A 14,846-nucleotide genomic window follows, 5' to 3' on the forward strand; every position below is an offset into this window, starting at 1 on the left:
ATTCCTATTGGTCACGCCTCCCCCCCCCCCACACTATTAGCGTACTAACCGTCATTACTTTTCAAAGTTCCCTCCCTCGGAGTTCAGCCGTCAGCCGACCAATCAGCGCTCATGCACTCCCTCTTTCGCCCGCCTTTTTTCAAGTTTAAATGAGATTGGTTCCCTCCGAGAGGGAAGGAGCCACGAAGGAGTTTGTTAACTTTTTCGCCGCTTGGTGGCGTGCGAGCGCTTTGCTAGGCTTTTTCCCGCCTAAAGTGCAGAGTGCTGAGGTGGGCAAAACCGTTTCTTGTTTCTCACCTCATGAACTACATTGCTCGTGTATGGGTCACATAAAAAAAACAGAATTTTACCTTTTAAAAAATAAGGGTGGAGGGGAAGAAGACAGGCCACTAGTATAGCGTTTCACAAAAAAATTAATATATATTTCAATTTAGCAGAATTCTATATACCACTTCTTTTTTAAAAACAACAACCACCTTATAGCAGTTAACAAAAAAAATAAAAAAAATAGTTTAAAAACAACTATGTCAAGCCTTCAACGAATAATTAAAATAAATAATAAGCTAACACTGGGACTAAAATAACTATTGTAAACAAAACAAAAAAGAAAAAGTTAAAACCGACAGTAAGCTAAAAACCACATGAAAACATGAATAATAACTAGAATAACTAAGGGGATAGTACAAGAATACTTGGCTAGTTTAGATGTATTCAAGTCTCCAGGGCCAGCTGAACTGCATCCAAGAGTATTAAAAGAACTGGCAGATGTGATCTCAGAACCACTGGCAGTCATCTTTGAGAATTCCTGGAGAACAGGCGAAGTCCCGGCAGACTGGAGGAGGGCAAATGTTGTCCCTATTTTCAAAAAGGGGAAAAGAGAGGACCCAAATAATTACCGCCCAGTCAGTCTGACATCAATACCAGGGAAGATTCTGGAGCAGATCATTAAGCAAACAGTCTGTGAGCACCTAGAAAGGAATGCTGTGATCACCAATAGTCAGCATGGATTTCTGAAAAATAAGTCATGTCAGACTAACCTGATCTCGTTTTTTGACAGAATTACAACCCTGGTAGATGAAGGGAACGCAGTGGATGTAGCCTACCTTGATTTCAGCAAGGCATTTGACAAGGTGCCCCATGATATTCTTGTAAAGAAGCTGGTAAAATGCGGTCTTGACTATGCTACCACTCAGTGGATTTGTAACTGGCTGACTGACCGAACCCAAAGGGTGCTCATCAATGGTTCCCCTTCATCCTGGAGAAGAGTGACTAGTGGGGTGCCACAGGGTTCTGTCTTGGGCCCGGTCTTATTCAACATCTTTATCAACGACTTGGATGATGGACTCAAGGGCATCCTAATCAAATCTGCAGATGACACCAAACTGGGAGGGGTGGCTAACACCCCAGAGGACAGGATCACACTTCAAAACGACCTTGGCAGATTAGAGAACTGGGCCAAAGCAAACAAGATGAATTTTAACAGGGAGAAATGTAAAGTATTGCACTTGGGCAAAAAAAATGAGAGGCACAAATACAAGATGGGTGACACCTGGCTTGAGAGCAGTACATGTGAAAAGGATCTAGGAGTCTTGGTTGACCACAAACTTGACATGAGCCAACAGTGTGACGCGGCAGCTAAAAAAGCCAATGCAATTCTGGGCTGCATCAATAGGAGTATAGCATCTAGATCAAGGGAAGTAATAGTGCCACTGTATTCTGCTCTGGTCAGACCTCACCTGGAGTACTGTGTCCAGTTCTGGGCACCACAGTTCAAGAAGGACACTGAGAAACTGGAACGTGTCCAGAGGAGGGCAACCAAAATGGTCAAAGGCCTGGAAACAATGCCTTATGAGGAACGGCTAAGGGAGCTGGGCATGTTTAGCCTGGAGAAGAGGAGGTTAAGGGGTGATATGATAGCCATGTTCAAATATATAAAAGGATGTCACATAGAGGAGGGAGAAAGGTTGTTTTCTGCTGCTCCAGAGAAGCGGACACGGAGCAATGGATCCAAACTACAAGAAAGAAGATTCCACCTAAACATTAGGAAGAACTTCCTGACAGTAAGAGCTGTTTGACAGTGGAATTTGCTGCCAAGGAGTGTGGTGGAGTCTCCTTCTTTGGAGGTCTTTAAGCAGAGGCTTGACAACCATATGTCAGGAGTGCTCTGATGGTGTTTCCTGCTTGGCAGGGGGTTGGACTCGATGGCCCTTGTGGTCTCTTCCAACTCTATGATTCTATGATTCATGACAACGTGTCTGGAAAGGTTTTGTGTAAACATAAATGGACCATAAAGAAGGCTGATCGCCGAAGAATTGATGCTTTTGGATTATGGTGCTGGAGGAGACTCTTGAGAGTCCCATGGACTGCAAGAAGATCAAACGCATCCATTCTTAAGGAAATTAGCCCTGAGTCCTCACTGGAAGGACAGATCGTGAAGCTGAGGCTTCAATACTTTGGCCACCTCATGAGAAGAGAAGACTCCCTGGAAAAGACCCTGATGTTGGGAAAGATGGAGGGCAGAAGGAGAAGGGGACGACAGAGGACGAGATGGTTGGACAGTGCTCTCTAAGCTACCAGCATGAGTTTGTCCAAACTGCGGGAGGCAGTGGAAGACAGAAGTGCCTGGCGTGCTCTGGTCCATGGGGTCATGAAGAGCCGGACACGACTGAACGACTAAACAACAACAAAACATAAATGTCTTTAGCAGGCATGGAAAAGAGTACAGTGAAGGTCCGTGCATGATGTTGGGAGGCAGCTCCAAAGTATGGAAGCTGCTAAACTGAAATATTGATTTATTACAAATGCAGACGGTGGTGCCTTTAACAGCACCAGTTCCTCAGATCAAAGCAGTCATATATGGGGGTAAGCAGTGTTTTTTTCTGGGGGGGATGCAGAGGTACGCATACCTCTAAACATTTTGTGAATCTTTGTACTTTTGTCCATTTACTGTATCCCGCCCCCCCAATTTGAACTATAAAATGATTTTATTGAGTCAAAATTAGCGTACCCCTAAACATTTTTTTAGAAAAAAATGTGCTGGGGGTAAGGCAATCCGGCAGGTCAACGTCATGTGAAACATACACATATACATAGAGACACGTACGTGTAGATATTCGACATGGTGCTTTTCTATTGTTCAAAGAACTGCAGATAATGTCCAATTAATGTCTTGTTCTTTTGAAGGGAGCTTTGTGTTAAGTTGTGGGTGAACATATCAGACGACACAGCAATTCTTCAAACAGCTTTTGTTTATTCACAGGCCAGAACCGACCTGAACTGAAGAATTCAGCCAGCCTGCTTATATAGAGCTCCAGTACAACGTAACTGTAACAACTTTCTGAAACTATCCAATCACTGATCGTCACTTTCAATCCCTTATTTGCATATTGGACCTGAGTGAAAACTATCTACAGTATCCCCCTGCTGGCCCAGGGTGAGAACTTCAGTACATAACACTTTGATTGCAACAGTGATCACTGAAGCTGTAAACCAAGGAAGGAGGTAAAAGAGCCCACATATTGCTTCACTCACTTTTTGTCTCTGGCTCCACACAATACTGTCATGCTGGAAAGGTCTCCCCGGCTTTGGTGAGAAGGAAGGGAGCGGAAAATGGTGCTGGAATGTCAAGTCGCTGGGTATCACGTGGGGAGAGTTCTGCAGCACCCATGTCCTGCTTATGGGCTTCCCTTTGAGGCAGCTGTTCTGCCACTGAGAGGATGCTGGGCTAGATCAGTCTGCTTTGGCCTGAATCAGCCACTGGGCTCTTTTTATGGTCTTAATGCTTGGCTATTTTTTCCTCTACATCCATAAACTTATCATTTGAGGATCCCACCTCATGCACCTGACAAACTGGACTCTGGTGGATCAAAAGGAGTCTTTTGACTCCTGCTTCGCCCCCTGGAACTACTTTGTTTTGGGGGTGCCTTTTCAATATTTTCCAAATGCAGATTCTCAGGTCACCGTTCTTCATCTTTCATCCTGCTTCTCCAGGTCACTGGAAGTTAAAACTCAGCGCAGGGTGGCAAAATTTATCTTGCATTCATTGTACATACATGTAACAGCAGACACATTTGCAGTTAGGAACCCCTGTATCACCTGTAAATTCATATGCTGTAGCATAGGTGGTGATAACCTATTAAATACCAATTCTGATTCTCCCATGCTCTCCAAATTGATCTCATGCAGCAGGGATTAATGTCTACTCTAGCATGGCTCTGCTGGCTGGGGCTGATGGGAATTGTAGGCCAAAACATTTCATGGACTGCAAATTGAGGAAGGCTAACCTATTACTTCAAATAATGCATCTCCCTCTAATCCAGTGCTTTCCATGGTGGGTGGTACCAACTTCTGGGAGGCTGTGGGATTATCTAGGGTGGCACTAAGAGCCAAGGGGGCAGCAGTGGGATGCTGGAGGTGTAAATGACTAACAGGCTTTGAAAACCTGATATCATTGGATCAAGTTCATAAGTTTTGTTGGACTGATTCAACTAAATAGTTTTAGCTGACTTTTATATAAATGTGAAAGTAATTGTTACAGCTTTGAATTGTATTGTGTTATTTTCTTCCTTAGTGGGTTGTATAAAGTGTTAATATGAATGATGATTTTATAGGGTATGGGGCACTGGGGATGAGTTTATGGAACCAAGAGAATGATGGCTTAAAAAGGATTGGGAACCACTGCTCTAATTCATTGGTCTTCAGATGGTGGGTGGGCCTAACCAAAGATTAGCAGTGCTTCTGCCTTGAAAGCTGAAATATATTCAGAGTCACAAAGTGATTTCATGCTCTTTATTCAGCTCATAGTGGTGAGGAGGAATGGAAGTCCCCTCAAAGTATCTGCTTTATATACATTATTTACACAATGGGCTGCATGTGATTGGCTAATTCCGGACTTCTCCTGTAGGCCAATCAGGTTGTGGATTCACTTCTATCCGGAGCTGGATTGGGTGGCTCCTGCCGACCAATCATACTGCTGCATTGTTCTAGGACCAATCAGACTGCTGCATTCTGAATCCTATTGTTCTAGGACCAATCAGACTGCTGCATTTTGGATCCTATTGTTCTAGGACCAATCAGACTGCTGCAGTTTGGATCCTATTCAACTCAGTACATAACAAAAACATATATTGGAAAATGAATAATTGGTTCCCTGAATGCATGCTTAGGCCAAAGGGTGGCTCCTTGGTCTCAAAAGGGTGAGGACTATTGCTCTTTTCAATGCAGGCCAGGTCACAAATCCAAAATACAGTACTGCAGGCAAAAAAGGGTGGGTTGCTCTTTTCAGTGTTGCTCTATAGTATTCATTAACATAAGGTTTAATTTGGTTTGATGCTATTTAGTTTCTTATTGTCAGGCAGACTGAGGAGGGCAAACATGTTATATAAATAAATAAGAACCCTCTTGCTGTTCATTAAGTGCAATTGCATCTCCCTAGTTAACGACTCATTTTTCCTCCTTGTATTCCTCCACAGTCCTCTGGGGCTTTTCAGTTTGAAATGCTCTGCCTTATGTATATAAATGAAGGCCACCAACACAGCAGTAGGTGCAAGAATTCTTCCTTGTTGCAAACCACAGCCAGCCTGAATTTATTCAAATTATTTAAAAAATTAACATTTTATCCCCAGTAAAGCTGAGTATGTGTGTGGTGGCAGCAGGGGGTGGGGGATATTTCCACTCTGAGCCCCTGCTGGTTTGCCTGCTGGGTGCTCTGGTGGCCCCCCCCCATGATGTTGTGCAAGATGTTTACGGCATCCTTGAGAAAATTGGACATTATAGGAATGGGATGAGAGTGGCATCCTGTAGCTTCAAATGTTCCCTTTCTGCTCCCATCTGCCTCATTTGCACTTCAAACCTTGGCCTGCCTGGGCTTGAAGCAGGAAGCGGCAGACAGCCACAAAATTATATCCCCCTGGTTTTCACCCCCACTCGACTCCTCTGCTGTTGCAGTCCAGCTGGGCTTGCATAAATGCTCTTGATGAGTTCACAAAGGACTCTATGGAACACTTATCCACCTCCCTGCCCACACTGCCTGCCTAGTGATGGGGTGGATGTGCCTGTGACAGACAACCCAAATTTCACCCCTGCTCCCCCTGCATGTTCACAATATACCCCAATTCAATTCTGTTTACTTCTCTTTCCAGAAAATTGCTTCAAGCATCACAGAACAGGGAGATCAGATGAAGAGGTGGCAGGTTTCACTCTTCTCTGCTTCACACTCCCTTAGCAGACTGATATTGCCAACACAGTGCCCATGGGCACTAATGTCCCCACCCATGCCTCTCTATGGTTCCCGCAAAAAGTCTCTGTATACATTCCCTGTAAAATGCACAAAGGACTATTTGCTACTCCTGTTCAGTGGCCACCAACCCTGATGGCTATGTACCACCTCCACTGTTGGGGGCAGTGTGCTTCAGAATACCAGAAAACCACAGGAGGGGGAGAACGTTGTTGCACTCAAGCCTGACTGCCTGAACTATTCATAGCCTTGCACTGCTATGGTTAAATCAGCACACATCATAGAATAATACCTGAAAGCCACCTCAAAAGCTAACTCTGTGCCAGCACTGGACGTTTTATTTTGGGGTGGGGTTTTTTTTGGTATTTGTATTTTTTTATTGTTATTGCTGCTGCTTCTCCTGTTATCTCACCTTTCCTGCAAGGAGCTCAAGGTGACACATGGCTCTCCCCATCCCCATTTCATTACAGCATGACAGAAGTTTATAAAAGCATGCATGGCCTAGAGAAAGTGGATAGAAATTGATGTAGGTACCACCTTTTGGTGTCCTTCTTCCTTTTCTTTCATTCAGATATGACAGCCATTTAGTGTTAAACCACACCCTTATGGCAACCATTTTGTGACTGACAGCCGTAGCACTTTTTCAGAATTTACTATGTGATCATCCACTGGTTGGTGACACCTAGAGTAGATCCTACATCCCTATTTAGATGTGAACAGGGCAAAAACATGTCCAAGAGACAGTGGCGTAGCGTGGGTTGTCAGCACCTGGGGCAAGGCAAGTAATTTGCGCCCCCTAACCCGTGGATTTGCGCCCCCTAACCCTAAGCCCCAGATGTTGCGCCCGGTGCGGTCGGCCCCCCCTGCACCCCCCACGCTACGCCACTGCCAAGAGACACATGGTTAGCCTGCCTGGGGTCACTAGCCTTACAAGAAGGAAATGCATGGCTGTGTACATACCATCCTTTTAAAGCACATTTGAATCACATTCTTTCCCTTGAAGAATTATGGGCACTGTAGTTTACCGCTCACAGAGTTACAATTCCCAGCAGCAACCCTTAACAAACTGCAGTGTCTAGAATTCTTGGAAGGAAAGTATGTGCTTTGAATGTGCTTTAAAGGCATAGTCTGTATACAGCCCTAGTTATCCATTCCCTCCCACACTGCAACCCGAAAACCCGATTCCACCCTCTCATAAAAAGGGTTTGTCTTGGGACTGTTGCCTTGTATGGTCTTTATAAGCTTATCTGATTTTCCTGGCATTTATTATTTCTGATGCATATCCTTCTTTAAGTTGAGCAGCCTGTACATCTTTTCATTGCACTTTCAGTACAATGTTCCCTGCCTGAATCTGGAGAGCCATTCCTGCCAGCCAGTGTGGACAATACTGAGCTGGATGGGCTACTGGTTTGATTCAATAACTAGGCAGATTCCTGTGATCCTAACATCACAACATTTGGGGGTCTGGAAAAACTTCTCTGTGTGGTGACTTAGACAGAAATGTGGAAACATAAAAAGCTGCCTTATGCTGAATTGTGACTTTTGGTCCATTTAGCCTCTGTATTGTCTACCCTGATAGGCAGCCACTTTCCAGAATGTCAGCCAGGGGTGTGCCCAGCCTGCCCTTGATCCTAGAGGCATCCTTCCTACTCCCTAACCATAGGTCACCTGGGCTGCTTACACAAAGCCCTAGTGGGCAGTCCTTGGAAAGGGCTCCAGTAACACCCCCTAGTGACACCTTCTGTCCTCTAACTGTATGGGCTCAGGTTGCTGCCACCCAGGCCCCCTAATTCCCCTTCCCCATTGAACAAAGGCGCAGCTGGGTCTCCAGCAAAGCGGGCCGCGTGAGTGCGGTCTCCCCTGTAATCTGATAGGACGTGTGCACAGTGCGTGGCGGTGAGCTGGGCTCTGTGCGCAGCAAAAGGAATCTATTTTCAGCCCAAGAGCCTGATTAGGAGAGACACAGAAGCCAAAGCAATGGAATCTTCAGTGAGAGAGAGAGAGAGAAATCCTTCTTCCTTCATTTTCCCCAAGATACCACTGTAGCTACTATTATATGATTTATAGTGAGACAATTATTGCCCATGACAGTAAGAGTTGGATAGATGCCAATATGATGTAGAAAAAGGAAGCTTGCGGCATTAGATAACAAGTAATTAAGGTTGCTGTTGTTTATCAGACTTCTTCAACTAACAAGCACTTACCTCAAAGAATCCTCAGAATTGTTCAGGGTGATGGGAATTGCAGTTCTGCGAGGGGGTAAACTACAGTTCCTGGGGGATGTATTTTACATTTATTATTCATATGCAGTCTTAATCCACTTTTCTCCCAACCCCTAATAGTGTGACTACTATTTATTTAGAAACCCCATCATGAGTGGGCTAATGATGTGACTAACATACCATTCTGGTTTGGCCCTGAGAGGTCCGTGAGCCAGGTGTGATGGAAACAGGCGACGCTGAAGTTGGTTCCTTCTCTGTGTGCATGTTCAAAATGCAGCTCCATCAGCCAGCGGTTTGCTTCAGCAGCCATTCTTCAGGGTGGGCGAGGGACTTGAACCCACTCCCGTTTCTGTTGGACTACAACTCCCAGAATCCTTGACCATGCTGCAAAAAGTTCCTTACTACAAAAAGTCTGGGTTTGGGGGAGATGAGCAACCTGCAACCTGCATTTCTAGGTAACTTCTACAAAGAGAAGACAAAAGGGTATAGAAAAGAGCCTCTGTACCATAAGTGTACCTGGGCAATTCCTGCTTGAGACACAACTTTGTGATCTGGCACGGAGTTGCAGGTGCCACATAACTCTTCTTCTGAACTTGTAAGTAAAAAATATTTTACTGTGGCAGCACCCAGCCTTTGAGACTCCCTGCCTCTTGACATCAGGCAGGCACCTTCTCTGTTTTCTTTTCAGCACCTATTTAAAATATATTTGCATAGGCACCTCTATCCAGGTATGTAGAATGCTGAAATGTGTGTTAATCTCTTTTTGCTTACTGTTGATTTCAATAATCTCTTGAATATTTATCAATACCCATTTTAAAATGCTGTCTATTGAGAATTTTAATGTGTTGTTTTTTTTGTAAACCACTTTGAGGGTTTTTTCTCCCTATCAAGTGGTGTATATATATTGCCATGAATTTTCTAAAATATACAATTCTTAGCTCCTGTGGAGAACTCCCATCCATCTTAATTCCCACTAGTTTACCTGGAAAGGAGTGGGGAGGTGGTCACCTGAGAAGGGATTTTGATTACTTTCCTGTGAAGTGTTCAGTCATCATCACCACTCAGTGAGGCACAGGCAGAGGCAGAATGCCAAACATCTCAGGCCTCCCAAAGTACTTAACACCACTTAACTCCTGGGATAAGAGCAGAAATGGGGAGGGGGAGGGAAAGAGGAACTGGCACGTAGCTCCCACCTAGCAGGTGGTGAAGCAGGAAAGCAGATCTGCTGCCAACAAGTAGGCTAGTTAGGAACACATCTCACAAGATGGAAGAAAAAGGGATTGAGGCAATATATGCCAGGGTGACAGATTCCCAATTCACACACAGGATGGATCTGTGATAGTTCCTACACTGTCCAAGCAAGTGGCAATCTTGAAATGAAACTTAAGTCCTCAAAATACAGGAAGTTGTCTTGTACTGAGTCAGACCCTTGGTCTATCTAGCTCAGTATTGTCCACGTGGACTGGCAGCAGCTTTCCAGCATTTCAGGCAGGGAATATTCCCTGGCCCTACTTGGAGATGCTGGTGGGGATTAAACCTGGGACCTTCTGTATGCAAAGCAGCTGCTTTTCTACTAAGCTATTACTCTTCCTCAGACTGTTAAAGATGCAGCTGTTTTCATCGCATTTTCCTCCTAAACAAATACGTTTAATACTTTTTTTCTGAAAGCCTTCATCCTCTTGTGGTGGTGAGTTCCATCAGTTAATTAAGCATTCTATGAAGAAACTTTTCTCAGCCCTGCATGACACATTGCACCTGCCCAAATTCCTTCTTCTACACAACTGTTCAGGTGCCCTCTTACCATCCTTCACAATCAGTCGCCTTGCCTTGCACAGGATTTGCTTTAACTGGAGTGGAAGGGAGCGGTTGAGGCTGAAGCACAAATAATGCACAGATTATTGCCATTTCTTCCAGACTCCCAGTAAATGGCAACGGTCTGTTATATTAAATATATGAATCTCCCTTCCTACAAGTCTCAAGGGAATTTACACTCATACAATAAAAACAATTAAAAATGAGTTTAAAACAATAGAAAAAGACAACTAAGGATTTTAAAAGCTAATAAAAACCAAAGCAAAGACCCCAAAAGAACAAATAAAATCTCCAAAGCTTATAAAACTGGAAAAGCTTATTGAAACAAAAATGTCTTCAATTCTTTCTGAAAAAACAGGTGAAAAAAGTACTAAGGAAGGGGTAAAAAATGTCTGGAGAGACCATCCTGAGTCACTTGCACTTCAGTTGGCCTTCATAGAACAGAAGGGAAGCCTAGCTGCTGAATCGGGCCAAAGGGGGCCCATCTAGTCCAGCCATTCCCTCGGCCCAATTTCTTTTCAAGCCCTCCAAGTTGGTGGATATTGCTTCATCTTGTGGGAGTGAAGCCTACAGTTTTAGCTATGTGCAGTGTAATAGAATCATAGAACTGTAAATTGCTTTCTTTTGTTCATCTGGAATCTTCCAACATTCAGATTCATTCGATGACCCCATTAGGTTCTAGGGAGAGAAAAATCTCTCTGTAGAAATTCATAAGGGAAGCAAGACCATCTCAGAACAGTTCTCCTTCAGCCAGATTCTTATCCGTGGAGCAGAGTGTTATAACTACTCTCCTGGGACCCTTTGAAAGCCTTTCTTTCTGTCTGTGACCATCTATATTCTGCCCTGCGGGGATTTTCTCAGTGCTCCTGTTTGCACTGCTAGATGTGACCTTTTCATGCAGCATATATCACAAATCATAACATCCACACTTTGTTCCATGTTTTCACAAAGCCTGTGGCCCTTTTAGCAAATGCCAACAGTACCACAGTTATTTGGTGGAGGACGCTGGTGGGAGAATGAGATTGGGACAAAATCTGCTAGGTGCATAAGGCATGCCCCTGGGAGGAAGGCAGTGCAAACATGCCCAGAGGGTCTACATGAATACAAACGGAGGAGCATCCTTCTGGCAACGCCTGCACATGATACCATCACCTGGTCAGCCAAAGTGTGGTCAAATTGGCTGTTGTTGCTGCTGGCGTTTACATAAGTCTTTGTGATTATGGGAAGGCAACCAATATCCTTTCTGCATGGCTGTTCCACCAAAAGCATATTTTTTCATCCTAAAATAACCTCGACTGAACACACAAAACAATCTGGCTAAAATTAAAACAGCCATTTGAAGCCTCCGTCTGCTGTTGCCTGAAGCTTTTTTGTCATCCTCCCCACCACCCCCTTTCCTCATTCTCCAAGGTCAGTGAAACAGAAATGAACATCCGCATTTGGGCACAATGTCCTGGAGCCTAATGGACTAAGAAGGATTCCATGTGAGCCCCTGCGGCCCTGTCACCCCACACACTTGCTTTGTCTCAGACCCATGGCCTCAAACAAACCCCATCTCTGACCCTTGTCACTAAAGATAAAAGCCTTTTTCTAGAGTTCTCATTCAACCTCTAGCCTTACAAGCCAGGTGCTAATTAGACAATTCAAAAATCTGCATTTTTCAAAGCCATTTTGTACACGCACGTACGCACGAACATCCCAGCCCTCTGGATTCCCCTTCTGAAAGAGCATCTGTTCCTTCTGCTCAGTGGACTGGTCGGTGGGTGGGGGCACACACACGATAAGCCCGTCATCCCATCTGCTTAAAAAGGTCCACAGATGTAACTGAACTCTCCAGTGCTTTCGGTCACATGGGTAGCATTCAGAGCCTGAGGTCATAGGATGAAATTCCACTTGGGTCCTGTTCTGTGTTCTTAGCATGGTTGATGTTTAGTTGAACCACTTGCATGCAGCAGCTGGCCTGGCCTGGCTGTGACTCAGTCATGCTTTGTGCAAAAAAAGAGGAACGTATTTGCACAAAAAATGGCATGTGTACATTTATATCTGCAGGTGGAAATTTAGAAACAATTGCTATAATTTAAAAGTGAAAAATAAAAAGTTCCATAGACTTCACAAACCTGAAAATGCCTTTGAGATAGAAAGGTGCCATAGACTGAGTCAGACCATTGGTCCACCTAGCTCAGTACTGCCTACACTGACTGGCAGAGACTCTTCAGAGTTTCAGAGAGGAGCCATTCCCAGCCCCACCTGGAGATGCCCTTGGGGATTGAACCTGGGACCTTCTGCACACAAGACGGATGCTCTACTACTGAGCTACGGCCCTTTCCTATCCTTCTCAAAGCCATTGGTCCATAAATCTATTATTCACACAGCTCAGAGGGATATGGCAGGAAGACAGGCAGCCTGGCATGACCTTATCTAATCCATTCCTCCCAACATGGGCTTCCAGCAGGGCAGAAGTAACCTTTGGAGAGATGAAGCACAGTAGCCGCGGATTGGCTCCATACTGGGCTGAGGCTCTGATTGGTAGCCAGAGGGCCCTCAGCTTGTGCTGGTGTCAGCTTAGTGCCCAAAAGATGCCAATCACTGACAAGCCAGGGTGCACAAATCTAAAATGTGTGTTTGAGCAACCTCGACAAAGACCTAGCCATCTGTCTCTTCGAGCCTCAATCAAATCCCAGCCATTACATACCACCAACAAACTAGAGGGTTTTTTTGGGGGGGGTTAGACTGCAAAGGGGATGCAGCTAACAAGTATTGGTTGAAAGGGGGGGACCCACACACCCACCTTTTCATTCTGCCTCTGAGTCGATTTGGCAGTTCAGGATTTGCACATTAGAACCCATTGGGAATCTGGTTCAGAGGGAGGAAATGTATTGAAGGAGCATCCTCTAAAATTAGGCCAGAGAAGACATTGAGCCTCAGAGGCACCCAATCCACTTTGGGGGGGGTGGGAGGTTTGCTTTAAAAAATATGTTTAATATTCTCAGCTCTTTCAAGACATGTTTGCACTTGAGTCAAAGGAGCTGGAAAGAGCTGTCACTTTTTCTAAGTCAGCTCTTCATCCAGGAAAAAGCAATGGCATCGGACAAAGAAATATATATTTTATTTTTAAAAACCCCAAATCTATCTTGTAGCCTTCGGTTGATGGACTCCACCAGCAGCCCTAGAGGGATGGGAGCTTGCAATGGCATCAAGGATGATTTGTGCTTGCTACCGGCAGGTCACACGCTAAGGCTGCTGGGCCCCTTGAGGAGCTGGATGTAGTTCATCACTCTAGTACTTACCGTAACTCAGGCACTGGACTGGAGGTGCCGATCTGCTGCCCCTTGGATGGCACCCTCTAGAATAGCTGGCTCTGCATCCAAGCAGTTGATGTTATATCGCATGAACTCCTGATACCCAACCAATGGGGATGCCCTAGAAGCGAGCACTGCGTTCCTTCTTGGAATGAACCCGGCTATTTTAATGGGAGATGATTTGGGCCCTGCGTTCTCCAACATCTTCTAGGTTGCCTGAAGCACAAGTACTGTCTTCTGCTTCCGACACTATCTGTACTGTCTGGGTTTACCTTCCATCCGTCTCAAAACATCCCCCTTTCCTGCTGTATTTTCCCCTCTCCCCATCATGTGCTGATAACTAGAGATGTCATTCTGGCATTAGAGAAGCCAAAGAATCATTTTCTTTGTTCACCTTAAATCAGTTTTATGTCCCAGGACTCCCAAACCAAGTGCCTTTCAGAGGTTTTAGACCGGAACTAAGGATGGGGAGAACACCTTGGCTCAATTCACATTTAGATGTGACTCTATCAAATTTACACTTAAATCCACATTTCTCCGAATTTTGAGAGGCAGTTCTCCAACCAAATTCCTACACCTGCAATTCCTGCGGTGATTCCTGCATTCTTTAGTTGTGATCCCTGCATTGCAGGGGACTCGACTAGATGGCCCTTTGGATTCTTCCAGCTCTACAATTCCTTGATTCTGTGATTCGATTAATGTATACAAAAATGCATATATCAGAGAGGAAGTGTGCAAGAGAGAGAGCATATAGGTTATAGACTTATAAGAAAGGACATGTAAGTTGCTTTAAACTGTTCTTAATATTGTGTTTTAATGTTGCAGCCTGCCTTGGGACCTTCGGGTGAATGGTGGGTGTTAAGAATAAAAATAAAAAATGTATTGGTGAAAATAGTACACACAAAAATGTGTGTATTAGGAGAAACTTGCACTAAAATGCTGTTGAATCATTATGAAGGCTTTTGAAAAATAATAATTGCAAACTGATATAGAAATGTTAAAAACTAAACTTGAAAATGAGATATTGGAGTGAAACTGACCCATCCCTAACTATAATTCCCATCAGCCCAAGCCAACATAGACTGCTCCCATAGCACACTGTATCATTTCTGGGATGCTATTGCCCTCCTGCCTCTGATGTGGGGCAGGGTATGGCCTCCATCTAGATGGGTTGCAGAGAAGAGCAAAGGGAGTCACACCAGAGTCCTTGCAGCATCCTGGTGCTTTCTCCATTCCCCCCACTTGGTAGAGTTGGTCATTTTACAAGTAAATAAGGTA

At 44.6% G+C, this 14,846-nt stretch overlaps 2 protein-coding genes across 3 annotated transcripts in view; both read left to right on the plus strand.

The window, feature by feature from the left end:
* Positions 1 to 120: 120 nt before the first annotated feature.
* The window catches only part of CABP1 (calcium binding protein 1), a 74,862-nt gene continuing 60,136 nt past the window's right edge, over positions 121 to 14,846 (plus strand). The window contains exons 1-2 of one of the 2 annotated variants that reach the window (XM_083590428.1): positions 121 to 269; positions 3,184 to 3,501. The gene's annotated coding sequence lies outside the window, so the exon portion shown is untranslated. Of the gene's footprint in view, positions 270 to 3,029; positions 3,502 to 14,846 lie in introns of those variants that run through there. The other variant, XM_083590427.1, reaches the window with a different exon arrangement.
* HNF1A (HNF1 homeobox A) overlaps positions 9,966 to 14,846 on the plus strand; it is a 215,194-nt gene continuing 210,313 nt past the window's right edge. Inside the window, exon 1 of the mRNA XM_083590166.1 lies at positions 9,966 to 9,981. The gene's annotated coding sequence lies outside the window, so the exon portion shown is untranslated. The remainder of the gene's footprint in view (positions 9,982 to 14,846) is intronic.

The sequence above is a fragment of the Podarcis filfolensis genome (assembly GCF_964270895.1).
Source record: "Podarcis filfolensis genome assembly, chromosome: 16".
Classification (NCBI taxonomy): Eukaryota; Metazoa; Chordata; class Lepidosauria; order Squamata; family Lacertidae; genus Podarcis; species Podarcis filfolensis.